Genomic DNA, 15,520 nt, shown 5'->3' with positions numbered 1-15,520 from the left:
GATGTGGCTATCTCACCACAGAAAACCAGTCATAATTCGAAGACGGCTACATATGGTGACTCTGCAAATAAACGTTGCCAAAAATTTTAAGGGCCTAGCACTCCCCTCCCTCACCGTTTCTCTCTGCACTAATGGCAAACAAGCTAACCCTCCTCCAACAACCATGCCATATTTAGTACTGAAGCCTATGTCTGCGTTGCATCTTTTTTGTTCTATTCAACATAGGGAGTGGATCATTATGAAACACAAGCAGTAACAGAGATCAGACAAAACTCCGAGGTGGAATGAAGATACATATCACGAAGTTAACTATTTTATTTTTAACAGAATGTGTGCCACTGCTAGAAGACCCGTTACAGATTCTGGCAGGAGGGCGGCCAGTTCTTCTGTGCCCATCATCACACTGGGAAGGTTAGTCTGGAGTTTCATTCAAACGTGAGCAGGAGTGGCGCAATGTAACGAAACTGTTGTTCTTCCGCGGGTTGCATACTGGGCGACATCAGCCAGTGCTGCAAGGCTGAATAAAAAGACATTTCACTCTCTCAACATGCATGTGCGACATCATTACAAGACTCGTAACTAGAAACAGGGTATGTGTGCAGGTCCCAGTCACCAACAATTGAGACTTAACATGATCATGGTGCAGCAAAAAGCCGGACGGAGTGGCCGAGCGGTTCTACGCGCTACAGTCTGGAACCGCGCGACCGCTACGGTCGCAGGTTTGAATCCTGCCTCGGGCATGGATGTGTGTGTTGTCCTTAGGTTAGTTAGGTTTAAGTAGTTCTAAGTTCTAGGGGACTGATGAGCTCAGAAGTTAAGTCCCTTAGTGCTCAGAGCCATTTTATCCATTTTTACAGCAAAAATAAACCATTTCAGCATACGAAATCATCGACTCTCAGAGATCACGACATCTCCTTCCCTTTATTATTTTAAGAAATACTGTAACCAGCCACTCCTTCGTATATTCATTGAAACTAGTACATGTTTTGGGCATTCACTCATCTTCATTTAGCGTCAAAACTTTTAAATCGTCAGTAAGTTTACCGTTAAAACAACAGCAGTAAATTGGATGCTGCAGATGTTTTCTACTGTCATAGTTTTTGTTCCAATTTTCACGTTTATAGATACAAAACAAACACCGTTCTAATTTTGTGCCACTTGTATGAACGCGAAAATCATAGTAACAAGAAGCAGAGTAGAAAGGCGGCTGCTGTATCTAATTCCCTGTTGGTGTTTTAACTGTGTACTCACCGAAGATTCAAATATTATTTATTATGCTAAATGAAGAGAGAGCTCGAAACGTGTTTCAGCTTAAAATAAAACACGTTAATAAATGAGTGGTTGCTGTATTGTTAAAATGGTATAATCCGCAGCCATTGAGCTCAATACCCAGCAGAATGGATAAATTGTTATTAACTTCCCTCACTATACCATAAAACGTGATTTTACTGAGCTGCAGACATCGTCTGTCAACAAACATTGTCTAAACACGAAACCATAATAATATTTACCCTACCATCAATGGAATCCAACTTGCGGGTAACACACGCACAGTGACGATTGTATAGCGATCAGTAGATAACAGTGGAATCCCAGGCATTACGTCTCGATTCCTGTAAATGCCTGGAGCGTACGCTGCTTTCTCCACTGCAAAGGCCCCCGTAGTACACAGGAATTAAGCTGTCACCACAATGGCGCTAATTGTAAATGAAACCCCTAGTCCAGAGGATGAACCGTAAGGTGTGGACATTGACTGACAGTAACAGTAGGGAAATATCCTATGCAAAATGAAAAATGGGGGGGGGGGGGGGGCGGAATCACTGACACGTGAGCCTGTATAGTTAACGGTCTCTTAAGATGGCTGACAATAGAGGTGCCAAGAGTTTATATAGAGACACTTGCGTGCTCTGTAAATACCGTACGAAGTCGATTTTTAAATGTTGTAAAATGATTCTTAATAAATGGCTCGTATATGTCGTTGTATATGAATGTGAGCGTCTAGATTCACCCATACACTATTTGCTTTAATTCCACAGAAGATGGTGGTTTAGACCCCACCTTACTCCACTTTAGTGTTCGCAAATGTGTAGGACAAACACTGGACTGTGTATTAGTTAGGCAACATGGTCAGAACACTACCAGTCACATGATCTTCTGGTCACACCTTCTAAATGTGATTGGATATGTAGACCCATTAAACTGTTCTCTGTGTGTGTGTGTGTGTGTGTGTGTGTGTGTGTGTGTGTGTGTGTGTGTGTGTGTGTGTGCGCGCGTTCGTGCGTGTGCGTGTGTGTGTGTGTGTGTGTGTGTGTGTGTGTGTGTGTGTGCTGTGATGTAAGGTCCCAGGGCCAGGGCTTGGTATGTTGTATAAAATGCATTTTAACCGTCAGCTGCTTACTGGTCCCATTAGTCATCTACCAGTTTCGGTTATTAATCATCATCCTGGATGAAGGGTACAACAGATTAGTTAAAAGCATCCAATACACCTTTGAAGCTGAACAACATTGAAATTATCTAGTGAAATTGTACGAACGTCTGTAATAATTTGTCTTAGCATGCTGACAGTCATATCCCATCTCAAATAGACAGACTTCTCAGGAAATACAAGACATTATGTTGGTCTAGCTCATGATGAGCAGCATGCACTCAAGATGCCAACACCCTCGGTCATGCCCTCTTAACTGCGAATTACACAATATTTCCTCTCTCTCTGTCTCTGTATGTGTGTGTGTGTGTGTGTGTGTGTGTGTGTGTGTGTGTGTGTGTTTGTGTGTGACCTGTTGTATGCGTATCCCAGTGCCATGATATCATCTGGGCTAGAGTGCAGAAATGATTCCAGCTGCAGTAGGTGGGGCATTTTGAAGAAACCCTGGCTGAGTTGGAACTCTTTCCCACAAATGTATGGTAAAAAAGTAGCAACTCACACCTGGTAATGAGAGCAATAAAAGTATATATACAGTTACATTTTTATATAATTATGGAATACCGAAAAATTTCGAAAATTCTGGAAAAACAGTAAAAATATCAAAAATGAGATACAATACATATATGATATTATCATATAGGAAATATGTATTTATGCTTAGAAAGTATCTGAAATTTTTTGTGGTATAAGCAAATTTTGAGTACTATCCTAGAAATCTACGAGGAAGTCAGAACTACTAAAATCACAGCACCATCTGCTCCAACAAATGGCTGCACTAAAGATCGAGAGAGCTTGCAGACCCACTGGAGAAAAAATAAATGTAGTTTGCCATCCATGCAGAGGTAGGTACGGAGAGATATGGCGTCATACATACACACTGGAATAAAAGAAGCATTATACAGATGGAGTATTCAGTGGAGAATTGTTATAACGACAAGATGTAAGAGAGGGAAAACACCACATACGCTTTAAAAGCGAAAAGAAGGTACACTTTATAGAGACATAGTAAGGAGACGAAATTGTCATACTCCACTAGTTCTGTCTGCGTGAGAATATGGCCACGTTTTCGTATTATTGTTTATTCTGAATGCTGCGACGTTCACTCCTAATGCAAGGGAATTGAAAGTTATATGTATCTGTATCTGTATTTATTATTTCACCATCATACAATGCTATTATTCAAAGAAGCATTTACACTCTTGTTGTAAAGTAGATCTGAATGGCGTTAAAAATGATTTTTCTGCAGTAGCGTGGACTTTGAATAACATCATGCATACCCAAGAAATCCAATTCACCATACCCCTGGCCGTTGGGCTACCTGTGTCACAGCACACGTAGGCTACACACACAAATAGTGTAATTACACTCTTGAAGGGTTCAAATGGCTCTGAGCCTTATGGGACTTAACATCTGAGGTCATCAGTCCCCTAGAACTTAGAACTACTTAAACCTAACTAACCTAAGGACATCACACACATCCATGCCCGAGGCAGGATTCGAACCTGCGACCGTAGCAGTCCCACGGTTCCGGGCTGCGCGCCTAGAACCGCGAGACCACCGCGGCCGGCCTCTTGAAGGGTACTGACTGAAAGTGCTGCCATCTCAAGTCAGTTGTGCTTCTCAGAGCTGGACCCACATCCCATTCGCTGGCCCTGGGGTATCCAGATCGCAGCACAAATGGGCACACACACACACACACACACACACACACAATAGTGTAATTGGATTGCATGTCAAATCTCATTTAGGAGATATAGCCAGAAAAATCACATGACATGGAAATTTTTACTGCTGATATGAAGAATCATTATTCCCATCATATTGCCAAAGTAAAACATTTTCCAGTGCTTGTACTACACGTTTTTGAATAATGAGGCGAAGTTATGTGGGATCTGAATCAGCGCCTTCTCGACAATTAATGCAATTTCGGTTGACTTACATGGATGTATATAAATTTCAGGTCATCAGGACCGATAACTGGTTATGAAGCTATGATCTGATGAAGCTATGACAGTCTGTTCTTCATAAGGAAATCAGTAGGGGGTACAATAACTTCCCAGAAGTTTATATCGCTAGTGTCGAGGATAAGGGAAAAATCTAGTTCAGGTAAATCTGAGAATGCAAAGAACAACTATACATGTCTTGAGGGCCTTACTGGGTTACTGGCACACGTAAAGAACATTTTATGTCTTCCTGATACGTAAAGGACGCAGATGTAGACCGTTAGCTACATCATTTCCGTATGTAGTCCTAAGGTCGTTCTGTAGTTTTCTCTACAGGAATGCAATACTAGCTGACATGTTGATGACGTGATCAGGTCCTTTTACTGTTGTGATACCTAAAATGATAATATAAAAGTGGCGTGTTTTAGCTGGGTGTGTATATGTTGTGAATTAGTTTTAATGGATTAGCCGGTAATGGCAGGGTGCAATACCATACCTCCCATACTCTACATAAAGAAGACAAAAGGACCTATAATGAGTTATACAACTATGCACTTTTTGTCAGCAGTTTCAGTTATTTAATGTGGAAATTTATTACAGATACAGTAATACTAACAACTGTACTGGTGGAGTTCAGTGTTACTCTATCAGGAGATTGAACTCACTATGTCAGCCATATTACTGCCTATAGAACCAAGTATGGGAACACTTTTTTGTTATACAGTCACGTCTATGAATGGCTGAAACACAGCCCACTCTGATGTGTTACGGTTCCACCACTCAGTTTCCACCACTCAGTGCAATGCCAATGCAATGCCATAAATCAATACCTGCGTTTACCCATAGAATCTGTTAATATTCACTACATGTCTAACAAGATTAGTATTTTCGTGGTGTGTTATGAAAGAAATACGGGATTTGTTCGCCAGTCTGAGATCCATACCAGGTTGGATTTATAGATGTGAGATTTAAGTATTGTGCAACCCATCTTAAATGGAGATTCACTAAAACAGTATCTAGCTGAACACTACGAGAAGATATCAAAACAAGTAAAGAATATGGGTATTTTACAAACGAATTGTCACTTTTACGGTCTAATAAGAGAACAGAAAAGAACTACTTTCTACAGCCTTAACCTCTCATCAGCATAAGACTCTGAATTTAACTCTGATATTAGCTGATTTGTGCTACATCATCAATGACAATGATGCACTGTCAGGGCTCTAACGATGTGTATGAGAACCTGGAGATAAGTATATTTCTGATAAAATCTTAACGTCCAACGCTTTATGACCGACGATTTTATAGTCTCGAACACATGTAGATGTAGAATGAGATTTTCACTCTGCAGCGGAGTGTGCGCTGATATGAAACTTCCTGGCAGATTAAAGTAGTGTGCCGGACCGAGACTCGAATTCGGGACCTTTGCCTTTCGCGGGTAAGTACTCTACCAACTGAGCTTCTTTCTTCATACACGTTCTTTCCTTAGTGCAGACTGTGACACGGACCATGCACTAGTAGCAACAACAGTGCGCTTCGTGACTAAAAAGTGTCACTCTGCCAGGATACCTTGCAATTCAAAAATCTATCTTTGTCACACAAGAAACACTGCTGCAGCAGAAGTATTTAGTGACGAGATAAGAAAAGAGGAAGATCCCTCGGACCCAGGCGCCCCTATTGATGCAGACTGGCAGAAGATACCCAGGACTGGTTCATCGAGAACGTAAATGTGCTGAAACCTCCCTTCGAGACTAAGCGTCAGACCACTGTCATCTGGTATAAAAACCCATGCAGTTCTACAGGCATGGAGCTAGGCAAAGCAAAGACAACTGTTCAACGCACTGTCCACATCTGCATCAATTCCTATTGGGAGCAACTTTGCTCTGGCATATAGCAGTGTTTCAATGCTGGCGACATTGGTGGTGTGTACTCGGGTATCAAACAGGCCATTGGACCCAGTCCAAAAAAGAGCGTACCACTCGAGGAACTAGATGGAAAAGTGATCGCAGATCGAAATCGTAAAATGCACCGTTGGGTAGAACATTACTCCAGCCTCTAATCACATCCCATCAACATTAGTACAAAAGCAATAGTTGTAATTCCTCAGATGACGCCTTACGATAAGTTTGTGGTCACTCCTACTAGGGAGGAGTCTCAAAGAGCCATTGCACAGCTTAAGTGTGGGAAGTGCCCTGGAAAAGACATCATCTCCACACAAATTGTCAAACTGAAGCCAGTTTGTCCGCTTCTTTTCAACCTCTTACTGAAATGTTGGGCTGAGGGTACTGTGCCTTAAGACATGCGCGATGCCAATATTGTTACTTTATACAAAGGTAAAGGTGATCGCTGCCATTGCAACAGTCACCGTGGAATCTCACTTCTGAGCTTACCTGCAAAAACATTTGCCCGTGTGGTGTTGGGCAGACTTGCCGAGCGCATATACCCTGAGGAATAATGTGCGTTTCGTCCCCAACGATCTACAGTTTATATGATCTTCACACTCCGGCAAATTCCAGAAAAGTGCCGCGAACAGAAAACCTCTGTTAATTGCTTTTATCGACCTAAACAAGGCTTTCGACACAGTCAGCACAGAAGGACTATATGCAGTACTTTTGAAGGTAGGGTGTCCTCCACAGCTCCTAAAGATGATCATGACTTTTCACTAAGATATAGAAGGTGCCGTGATCTTCGACGGAATCACATCTGACCCATTTGCTGCGAAAAAAGTGGTTCGTCAAGGCTGCGTATTGGCTCCCACTCTGTTCAATATTTTTTATCAGCACTCATCAAAATTGCTTTTGGTGAAACTAACCTGGTCATTCATCTGTATACCGGAGCTGATGGGCAGCTCTACAACATTTCTCTACTCAGATCCAAGCGCTCCCAGTAAATCTTGCTTGTAAATAGCCTTTTATTTACTGACGATGCTGCATTTGTAGCGCATACTCAAGACGTTTGTGGATAAATTCTCTACTAAATGCAAGCTATTCTTCATGTCTATAAACGTAAAGAAGACGGATGTTATGGCACAAGGAGAATCAGATCCGCCTGTCATTAAACTGGACGCCTCCTTGTTCAAGGTAGTCGATAAATTCTGCTATCTTGTTTCAATAATGACAGAAAATCTCTCCCCGGAAGACGAGATAAATGCACGAATAGGAAAGGCTGCCAGCACTTTCGGAAAGTTCCGCACACGAGCTTGAGACAACAAACATCATTTGGTCGAGAAAAATACTTGTGTATCAAGTGTGCTGAGTACTCTCCTGTATGGAGCTGAGGCTTGGACGTCGTATGCCAAATAGGAACCAAAGCTCAACGCCTTTCACCTGCTGTGGTTACGGAGATTCTTGGGAATATCATGAAAGGATCATGCGACAAATGATACGGTTCTGAAAACTGCAAAACAACAGAGTATGACTGCCAACCTCTAGCAACGTCGCCTGCGGTGATTAGGTCATGTGCATTGCATGGACCACTCACGTCTGCCCCAGCGCACATTACTCAGTGAAATAGCAGGAGCAAAGAGACCTCGTGGAAGCCCTTCATTACTCTTTAGGAATTGCGTCAAGCGTGATACGTTCGCATTTAGTATTGACAGTGACGAGTGGGAGTAACTGGCTGACGATTGCAGCAAATGGACGAAACTGACTGCAGATGGAGGCAAGATGCAGGACCAAGTATGACTTAACAACTTATCAGCAAAACGATCGCGCAGACATGAGCTTATTAGTAACCCTCCTGCCTCGCTTGTGGGCGCAAAGTCGGCTCTTGCATCGGACTTCAGAGCCACCAGCGAAAATGTCTCCAGGATGCCACTTGAATCTTCCGACAGGAAGCACAAGGCCATTATACAGGGTGTAAACGGTATAAGGCGCCAAAATTATACAGATGGCACATCTCGCAATGCTTGACAAAAAAGTCTAGTAACATGTTTGCGTATTTACTACGGTTCTTCCAGAAAAAAACAGGTGGTCTCAGTATAATGGTTTTTGAAAAGTAGATACTTGGCCGTGCACGTACGTAAGCAATCGGTTCCTGTTATTGCTCGCTGCGCGTATTGACATCGCGAGCGTAAATCGTAAACACATAGGCAACTGCGGTCTGAGTGGCTGCGTCATTGTAATACACCGAGCGACGACAGTAGGCGAGTAACCAGTGCAGATGTTATTGCAACTCTGTTAACTGTTAGGATGGGAAGGAGATTTACTATAGCTGAACTATGCGATATGCATTTAATTTATGGCGAGGCAAAAGGTGTTGCGAGGGCAGCTGTACGAATTTATCGAGAACGCTTCCCACAACTTCGACTTCCTGCAAGAAAGACACTTTCTGCTGTGCACCAAAGGTTTGTGTCATTGTAATTCTCTACTTTTATGCGATTGTTATGCATTTACATCTTAATAAAGTACAGTAGTTATCTGCACCTTTGTAAATTTTCGTCCGTATGCGAAACGTATCTTCTGTTCTGATACGCTTTCCGTTTTTGTTACATCATGACAGAATACAACCGACGAGTACGTATTTAATTTCCTTACATTGAGAGAAACTGGCTCTTTACTGCCCCGCGCAGAAGGCAGAGGCCCACAACGCGCCGATCGTACATTGGAAGCTGGTGAAAGAATTCTGGACCGCATCCAGGAGGATCCTTCTCGAGAGTTAAAAAATGGTTCAAATGGCTCTGAGCACTATGGGACTTAACATCTGAGGTCATCAGTCCCGTAGAACTTAGAACTACTTAAACCTACCTAACCTAAGGACATCACACACATCCATGCCCGTGGCAGGATTCGAATCTGCGACCGTAGCAGCAGCGCGGTTCCTAACTGAAACGCCTAGAACCGCTCGGCCACACCGGCCGGCCTTCTCGAGTACTAGAAGCATCGCCCGCCACGTGGGTATATCGCACACTGTAGTTCATCGAACTTTGCAAGAGGAGCGTCTGCGGCCTTACCATATTCAACGCGTACAGGCGTTGGAAGAACAAGATTTCTCTCCACGACGTGAATTCTCAGAGTGGTTTTTGTTACACAGTGAGCAGCATGATTTTGTCAACAAACCACTCATCACACATGAAGCGTGTTTCACTCGCGACGGAATAACTAATTTCCATAAAATGCACAAGTGGAGTGTACACAATCCTCGCCACGTAGTGGCAACACATTTTCAGCGACGATTTTCCGTAAATGTGTGGGCGGGTATGCTCGATAATTACATTATTGGGCCCTATGTTTTATCTGCACTTTTGACTGGTAACTATTACCGAACGTTTCTAGAGGAAACATTGTTACCAACATTGTTGGAAGACATTCCGTTAGGCATACGTTATAACATGTGGTTCCTCCACGACGGTGCTCCACCCCACATTGGTCACAGAGTACGCAGATTTTTGGATAATCGATTTCCAGGACGATGGATCGGGCATTCGGGTAGACGTCGATGGCCAGCACGCAGCCCTAATTTAAATCCACTGGATTTTTACTTTTGGGGCCATATGAAGGAACTTGTTTATGGACGAATTGACGCAGAAGATGTTAGATGCTTCCAATACCATAAAGGTCAATGTGCATGTGTGTGAACGAGTGCGACGAAACTGGGTTCGCCGTAATGAAGCATGTGTAGAAGCGAATGGTGGTCATTTCTAACATTAATTGTAGTATTGGTGTTAGAGGAAACGAAGTAATGGGTTTTCTTTTCGTTATTATGTTGTTGTACAGAAGGAAAATAATGTGAATTTAGTATTCGTTGTGGCATTGCCGTAAAAAGGTGAAACAGTTGATTGTTATTAATTCACAAATACCTACTTGGTGACTGACTGAATTTGTACTAATGGAAATACATTGTGTTTGATATTAGCTTGTCATTACTACTACGACCTTCGTTATCGACCTGTTGAGAAACAGACTGGTTGTATTCAATTCACGTAAAGCGAATTACACATTCTTGACAACCCAAAAACCATTTACATTCCTTTCTTCGGTACCACCTGATTATCACACCACGTCGTTGTACACGTCTAATGATTTCAATCCTCTGGTCGGCTCGTTGCTTTTCTCTGGCCGCCCCGTCATTGTAGGCAATAAGTTCGGTTGACTACGTTAACAGAAATGCGTGTACTATCTATCCTACGAACATTAGGTTTTAATAATACAAAAATAAAGTACATGATACACGAAAATGTCATTAGACTTTTTTGTGAAGCACACCGAGAAGTACCATCTGTATAATTTTGACGCCTTATACCGTTTACACCCTGTATATATTTATTACTTCATCTCATCGATACACAGTGACACATAAAACAGTCCTCATTTGCATGAACACACTACCCACAAATGGAACATATTACAGGATAAACTTATCACAAGGCGCAAATTATAAATCTTAAAATATACCCGTACTAAATACACTTCACTACAATTTCCCTTAAATTCAGGTACATTCATGGGTTCACTAGGCTTTGCTAAAGCAAATCTTAACCCGCTGCGTCCTGTTATGCACATGAACACATCAGAACATATTCACGTGAGCAACAAAACTGTTGAGTGACTCAACCCACAATTGTGGCTGCTGATGTGGCCCCGGTACGAAACACTTCATACAGACTTCCGATGCCGATGCTGCATACGACAGGAGAGCGACCACTTGCTCAGACCATTTTTTGTAACAAGGCGGTTGTTGGGAGGGTGGAAATAGAGATGGTTCTGTGTGAGGAGGCACTTTTCCAGTTCACTCCTAGCCAGTTTTCCTTAGAAGGGTTGTGGTGACTGAAGAAGGGATTCAGAATTAGTTATTCATTTTCATAAGTTTATAACCTCCCAACAGTAAGATATAATTATGTATAGCATTCACATTCAGCGTAACACAGTTAAAAATACCTCCCAACAGTAAAAAATAATTGTATCATAAACATTCAGCGTAACCTCCCAACAGTTTATTATTCCGTAACCACGCAATAATAACGTGTGACTTATCTCCCAATAAAATTGTGGCACACTTATAAACTTTCAATAATCGACTGTGAATTTAAACTGGTAAGTTTTGAATGTCAGCAGTTCTGCGTCATGGCCCTGGAAGATCATACTGAATAAATTGAAACTTCTTACCTCAATAAGGTATATCTGCTCCTATAAGAATTTTTTCTGGCACAGCCCAGTGCAATGCTGGCCGATAGATTTGTCATGTATAAAAAGAAACATCTGATTTTTCTTTACAATAATCGGGATGACCATGGATTGAAGAAATTAGTGAATTCTTTAAATTGAGATGAATGATTGCCAAAAGTTAATTTTTATAAAAAAGATTATTATTAAGAGATTTTTTTTTTAATTTTTACATGGGACTTGATATAATGATAGTACATACGTGCGAGGCTGCTTTTACCTTATACTACATCGCTCAACCACCGCCATCGCTCCCCACGACCGGCCCAGCCAACTCCATACACACGACTGCTAGCTACTACTTACTCCTACTGCCAAACAGTTCCTACTGCATACAACACTGCTCTCTGGTCTGAGATTCTCTTATAGCTTTCATATCGCAGGCAGTGCATGAGCAATCCATCGAAATTACATCTGCTCGAGTGCGCTAGCAATAAATTCCTTCGTCATGGACCTCTTACAAGTTACAATAAGTGTTTGCACTTGCTGTTGTCGTTTGTGATCGATGCCCGTCGAGGATTCGCGTGCGTTCTAAGCGGGCTTCAGCCCACTCTGGGTAGTTGATACTGCACTGTCCGTTCCTGGCCGTCTGCTGCTATGGCGGTTCGCCGCCCTCGGTGCCTTCAGCACCGGTCGTACTTCGATGTCGCGGCAGTGGGTGAAGGAGGCGAGGGTATTGCACTTAAACACATCGATTTGAGACGTGCCCTGTTACCTCTAGCCCACCACCATTCATCATTCGTTGAATTATGGCGACAGTTACCTTGTAGCCATGTGGTAGGACGACCTTGGCCTACCGTTCAGGGAGGTCCTGGTCAGTCAGCATAAGCACCATGAACGCTGCTACCCTGACTCAGGACACTTACCCCCGGATTCATCCATCTGCGACAACAGCAGCCTTAGGTGTTGAAATCTGTGACTGATGATTTTTGTGAAGTACACATCTCTCCCTGTTGGTAGCTGTCGTGTAGGGAACCTACAAGAGACTTGTACCCGATGCCACTTAACAAAAACCGAGGAATCAAGTGCGAAAATTATATCAGTCCGTCTGACCTACTGCTTTATGAGCTAAAACGCTGGGATATTTATGGGGTGAAGTAGCGACTAATGTGTACCCGAGGTCACTTGTCTTGACCACATAGATCTTGCTATTCCAAAGGTATCAATGGCTTTCACTCTGCCGTGCTTCGTTAGTGACTTTGTTATGGTATATGACTGGTTCGCAGAAGCTCTTCGCACGCACTGTTGTATTAGCAGTGGCGTCTCTTTCGTCTCGAACGAAGTTGGCGTGATATGATCTAGCTGCCCTGCGCCACTATATTTCTGCTGAGGTCCCCTGTCTGTCTCGCAGGGCTATTCCGATTATCACTCTGGGTACTACCTGATGTTTTCACTACCGAGGGATTTTTATTGTTGGATGCCTCTACGAACTCTGTGTTCTTATTTTTCGTTCTTCGATTGGTTCAAAATGGTTCAAATGGCTCTGAGCACTATGGGACTTAACTGCTGAGCTCATCAGTCCCCTAGAACTTAGAACTACTTAAACCTAAGGACATCACAAACATCCATTTCAGAGGCAGGATTCGAACCTGCGACCGTAGCGGTCGCGCGGTTCCAGACTGTAGCGCCTAGAACAGCTCGGCCACCCCGGCCGGCATTTCGGTAGTGTATCATAGTTTCTTAATAAGATAATAATACATTTCCTTAAATGCTCTCTCTTTTTCGTTGCCCTTTTGAATTTCAGACCGTGTGTAGTCCCGAGAAAATATCCGACAAATACACATTTGCGTGTGCTTTGAAATAAGGTTTCATGTCCTAATATTTAGTTTAACAGTCTAAATAAAATCTTCTATTGTCTCCAGGTCTGCGTAAGTATGGATTTTGCTCTTGTGGATTTCGAAGATACTGTTTGCTTCATTCGGTTGCTGCAAAATAATTTGAGATACCAATATCTTATAAGGATTTTGGGTCACCTCGTTCTCGGCAACTAAATTTAACATATCCTTAGAACATTATCACTGAAAACCCATTTTTTATGAACCCTTCAGGAACTTTGAACCAATTTCGTGACTAGAACAGTGCATAATCCGTCAGATTACAGTCCTGCAGTGTGTGAACCAAAATCTCAAGTTTCGGAAAATGTATCTCAAAATGTGAAGGCTCTCACTAATGACGGTAGTAAATATTCTGTAGCTAATTGAAGACAGAGATCGCTAAATTCATTGTTTGTACATTAGGCTCCAAATGTTATTCTGTTTTCGAGGAATTAACAGCTATCTCGTCCCGGTAAATGCCTCCAGCAGGGGTGTTTCAACTTATAAATGTAGTTATTAACAACGGAGTCTTAATTTCGAATGGGGACGGAGCTGAATGGAGAAGTGAAATGTGGCGTCTGAAGGGCGAAAATTACTTTTGTAATATTTCTGACTTCACACTCTTCCCATTTCTAAAACGTAACCTAAGGACATTTCTGTACGAAGCACCTACGGTTCTGTACCTGAGTGGCGGCGAAGAGGACGGGTGAGGTAAAATGTCCTTTTTTCAGCAGCCGGTGCGATAACAGTCGTTGCTCGCAGTGGAACGAGAACGTATACCGATAGCGCGGTACGATACCATACGCCGATAAGGGCATGTGGAAATTTCAGAGCGTCGGTGCGTGGCGGTCGGTGGGGGTGGGGAGGTTCCGGGAGGGAAGGCAGATAGCGAATTCAGAAACTAGGAGACCCCTTACGTTCCTAACCACAAAGCTTTGAGGCAACCATTCTGCCGCGGCACACTGGGCGTATTGAGTATTTTAATTTGGATACAATTTCACGATGTTCAAAAACTCCCGCCACAAAACTAAAAAAACTGAATTGAAATGTACAGTCCGAACTTAATTACAGACCACAAAGGATACATGTGACTGAAACGAACTTTAATCCTGGAAAAAATTCCATCACAATACACAAGAAATAAACTCTAGGGAATTAACGGCTTGCACTTTATTTAAGAAACTGAATGTTGCATTCGGAAGTAAATTGTCGATACGCCTTGTACGGAAAATCCATAACCTGTTTCCACTGCCAGAAGTTACTTGTGGAAATGAGCAGGGACGCTAAACGTGCCAAACAGCTGAGAAAAATTGCTGCTTTAGCTGCTGGTAAAAAAAAAAAAAAAAAAAAAAAAAGCGTTGCTCACCGATCAGTGGAGAGATATATGTTGGGCATTATCAGAAGGAATAGAAAGGTAAATGGGATAGAGGAACAACAGCAGATGAAGACTATTTAGTGACTCTAACGAATCTGAAAATAGACTGCTGAGCATATAGCGAGAGGAAAAGATTCGAGATCGACTAAGGATTTACTGTATTGGATTCACCGTGAAGAAAATGAGAACTAGAAACGACCTGATAGAAGATAGAATGACAATATAATGAGACAAACAGGACAAGCTTGGGCGCGGAAACCTGGACATCGTAGTGAATGAAGAAGTCTTGAGGACGCCTGTATGCAGCCCTGGATGATCATGGTTGATGATGATGGTGGTGGTGGTGGTGGTGGTGGTGGAGGTGGTGATGGTAGTGGTGGTGGTGGTTTAAAATTTCCATCATGAAATCCGAGACAGCCTGGGTATTCTAATAGGTAATCAACCTTCACGCGTTCTGTACGACGCTTCACAAGATATCAACAGTATCTAACGGAAAACTGCCATAAACGAGTTGCTGTCTACACAAATCCAAAGAATTTACTATTATTGACATACTACAATGATGAGCAAGACACGTATACTATGAAGTTTGTCGTTCTCCAAGAAGATTTATCTCCTTGTGTCTAATGTCACTGCATAAATATGCTATGTTAGGAGATTACACGGTGTTGGTCGTATACAATGGATGCACAAAAAACATGGAAACACGAAAAACACAATAAGTGACAGATTACAGTAGTCTCGGTTCAAATGGTTCAAATGGCTTTGAGCACTATGGGACTTAACATCTGTGGTCATCAGTC

The sequence above is a fragment of the Schistocerca nitens genome, chromosome 9 (genome assembly GCF_023898315.1).
Source record: "Schistocerca nitens isolate TAMUIC-IGC-003100 chromosome 9, iqSchNite1.1, whole genome shotgun sequence".
Taxonomy (NCBI): Eukaryota; Metazoa; Arthropoda; class Insecta; order Orthoptera; family Acrididae; genus Schistocerca; species Schistocerca nitens.
The sequence above is the reverse complement of the archived record's forward strand: the minus strand, read 5'-3'. Positions refer to the sequence as shown.